The following is a 4,114-nucleotide window of genomic DNA, read 5'->3' on the forward strand; positions in this document are numbered from 1 at the left end:
CTCAGGTAAGCCCCAGTCCTTTTTTCCTGACAGTTCAAAACCAGCTAGTGGTCTACTGGTGCATCATCACTGACAGCACTGGGATGTGCTCAATTACTTCAAATACTGAACACACCCGACAGGTCCACTTACTGTGAACAACCAATATGGAACTGGTCACATGCATGGAAAGAGGCAGTGAGCTGCTACCAGATCTTCACTGCACCACCTTGACACTCACTTCAGTGAGAAGCTACCAGCTAGTGTGGTGGGATGTTAGATTCAAAGAGTAATGGAAAAAACTTTGCTAACTTGCTGAAAGCATTTAGAAAAAAGGGCACCAAACATGAAAGTACAGAAACCTGAAAGTGGTATGCACATGGCCTTCTCCTCAAAGCTACCCTCCGTTCTGTTTTGTTTCTTAGCAGTGTAAGAAAGAAGCCATTAGCCACACAGACATTCCAGGCTAAAAAATGCCAGGAAAAAAGAAAAAATGAAGTGAGTCAAACTTGCAAGGATTCCAATAATTTGACTCTTTTTTCACCCCAAACTGCACACCCATCTCCCCAAATAAAAGAATTACATCAAATGCAAGCCCGTAACCATAGAGCAATACACTGAGCCTTGTTCTGGATGCAGCATGCGTACCAGTATACTTCTCCCTGTTCACAAGTGTGACTCACACCAGTCTTCTATAACTGCTTGGTGCTTCTTTTGACAGGAGGAAGCAAAGTTGACCTATTTTTGACAGTTTTTAATGAGATGAGGCTAAAAAAGTTATGAGGAAGTCTTGGTGAAAAGGATTCCTCTCACTAGCCATAAACGTTCTAGCAATTGTTCCTCCAGTGACACCCCACCCCTCTTTTAGGGGTTTGACAACTGCAGGTTGAAACCCAATTAAAAGGTCAGGCAGAAGAGTAGATATCAAACTCATCCAAATTAAATTCTTTGCCCAGACTTACTTTTCATATTTTTGCTACAAATAGAAACAGTGAGCAAAATCAAAACTGTGCTCATAATACAAAAAGTCCAGGGAAGGATTTTAACTTGGTGGAATATAGTGTTCTGGTCACAGCACAAGCTCATTTTCTAGTTGACTCTGGACCAGCAGGAATACTCACTCTTTCTAGTCATCTGAAGAGAACAACTAGCCAGCTTATCCTAAAAATCCTCCCCCCAATCAGTCAAAAAGACAATGTAGAAAGAAGCGTATTCTGAACAAAGTACAGAAATAGGAATAAAACACACAGAAAGACACCTCCCATGTGTCCTGTAATTGGTGCAATGACCAGCCATCTGGTAGCTGGCCACTCTACTGTGTGTACAGGTAAGTGACGTTACCAGCACAATCCATACCGCTTCAAGCGCTGCTGTAATTTTGAATGATGAAGTTGTATTTCACAAAAGTTTTTGGCCACTTGGTCTAAAAGCGGCTCTGGTCTGACTACTCCTTACATGATTAGGTCTGATTTAAACACTGGTAAGTTTGTCTTAATAACATCTGAACATAAGTCTAAGCAAACTCTTCAGCATGCAGATTCCTCCAAAGAAATATTATTCTGCTCTTCAAACTTAATGACTAACTTCAGTACTGGGCCCAGCCTTGTTTAACTTCTTCATCAACGACCTGGATGAAGAGTTAGAATGTACCCTCAGCAAGTTTGCTGACGACACCAAACTGGGAGGAGTGGTAGATACACCAGAAGGCTGTGCTGCCATTCAGCGTGACCTGGACAGGCTGGAAAGCTGGGCAGAGAGGAACCTGATGAGGTTCAACAAGGGCAAATGCAGGGTCCTGCACCTGGGGAGGAACAACCCCATGCACCAGTACAGGCTTGCGGCGGACCTGCTGGAGAGCAGCTCTGCAGAGAGGGACCTGGGAGTGCTGGTGGATGACAGGTTAACCATGAGCTAGCAGTGTGCCCTGGCTGCCAAGAAAGCCAATGGGATCCTGGGGTGCATCAAGAGTGTGGCCAGCAGGTCGAGGGAGGTTCTCCTTCCCCTCTACACTGCCCTGGTGAGGCCTCATCTGGAGTACTGTGTCCAGTTCTGGGCTCCCCACTTCAAGAAAGATGAAGAGCTACTGGAGAGAGTCCAGCAGAGGGCTACAAGGATGGTGAGGGGACTGGAGCATCTCTCCTACGAGGAGAGGCTGAGGGAGCTGGGCTTGTTCAGCCTGAAGAAGAGAAGGCTGCGAGGGGACCTTATAAATGCTTACAAATATCTGAAGGGTGGGTGTCAGGAGGATGGGGCCAAGCTCTTTTCAGTGGTGCCCAGCGACAGGACAAGGGGCAATGGGCACAAACTGAGGCACAGGAAGTTCCGTCTGAACATGAGGAAGAACTTCTTCACTCTGAGGGTGACGGAGCACTGGAACAGGCTGCCCAGGGAGGCTGTGGAGTCTCCTTCTCTGGAGATGTTCAAGACCCACCTGGACAAGGTCCTCTGCAGCCTGCTGTAGGTGACCCTGCTTCGGCAGGAGGGTTGGACTAGATGACCCACAGAGGTCCCTTCCAACCCCTAACATTCTGTGATTCTGTGAACTGTCATTAATTCTAGAGCCTAAGGAATGTATTATTAGCCTCCTGAAATGTCAGACTTACTATTAAAGCTAAAATTGAGGTCAGTTGGTTTTTGACTGCCTGACTTTTGACAAACTGATCCTAATAATTTTGACTTTACTGGAATAACACAGCAAAAATAGTTTTTTTATTTTGCCACGAATACATTAATCTCCAGACAAACTCTTCTGATAGAAACAGTCATGCAAGAGCCATAAAAAAAATACAGACAAAAACAAAAGCAGGTTTAAGGATGTTAATGGTGAATAAAAATAAAACAGAAGATATTTCTTCACTGTCTCCAAGGTCTCATTGGATTTTTCCGACTTACAGGGAGAGAAAGAAAAATCGGAAACAACCAGAACCAAACTGAAGTATTTGGCAGTTTTATTTAAGAAAAGAGACTATTAAGCCACTTAGAGGTTAACTGATATGCATGAGTTATCATATATTCCTTGTCTTCAAGGTTATAGACTGTTTAGCAGAACTCTGCCAAACGCCAGTTATCTGAAGGGAGCTAGAAATCATCCCTGTTGATGACAGACCTCTGAGCAGATGGTAAGTAAATCAAGGTCCTGACGTGAAATGTTAAAGCTTTTATGCTGGAAGACACTGTTAAAGAATTATCCAGGTTAAATCAGATTCTGTTAAATACCAGTTTACTAGTAGGCAGGCGTGAAGTCTTTCACCGAGGAACTCTACAAGTTTGGTGGCTTGGTTTGTTTGGGGCTTTTTTGGTTTTTTTTTAAAGATACTCCAACAGGTAATTTAGAATATGTTTTTTCCTTCTGAGTAGTCATTGCAGCATTTCTATTAAAAGGGCACAGTGAGCAGGGGAGAGGAGGAGCATTTGTTTATTTGTCATTAAATTAGTTTCCATTCTTGTTGAATTATGCCAGTAGCATACAAGAAAGGCAGCTTTCATAAACGTCACTGAGAATATAGTTGGGCAACAGAATAATTTTTTTTTCTAAAATTTCTACTTAGATATACGCAGGCAAATTTGGGAGTTTGAAAACCTTTCCAAACAAGACTTTAGTGCCTATACATTTGGAAAGGATCTAGTACATCAGAGACAAGGTAAACACCTACTTTTGTTCTGAAGACTACAGTTACCAAAGGGCATCTTCAAGAGCTGCATGGGAAGACCAGGAAAAGCTCTAAGTAATTCTGTGTATCTACAGATGGGGTGAACCAATTTTATTGAAACACAGGAAGCAACAATGCTCCATAACTTGCAATGTTTCAAAGCAGCTTGACTACCAATGTTAAAGATAAAGCACCAAAATCTAGTGTCATCACAGGAAGGAACAACTATTGGTTTGATAATTTGGACTGCTAAAATTTATGAATAGTTAGCCTGCATCAAATAGATGATGACTTGGATGACTTTGCTAATTGCTCCATTATGCTCCATGGCTGACCCAAGCTACTCATGTTGCAGACAACTGCCTTGAAAAATCATGTTGAATTGATCTATAATGTTGAACACCCGACTGAAGTTCGCAGAGCTACATGCCCAGCTAAACTCAACCAAAACCTTTTCAATAACAGCCATGACATTCAGTTTCTCC

This window comes from Opisthocomus hoazin, chromosome 10 (genome assembly GCF_030867145.1).
Source record: "Opisthocomus hoazin isolate bOpiHoa1 chromosome 10, bOpiHoa1.hap1, whole genome shotgun sequence".
Taxonomy (NCBI): Eukaryota; Metazoa; Chordata; class Aves; order Opisthocomiformes; family Opisthocomidae; genus Opisthocomus; species Opisthocomus hoazin.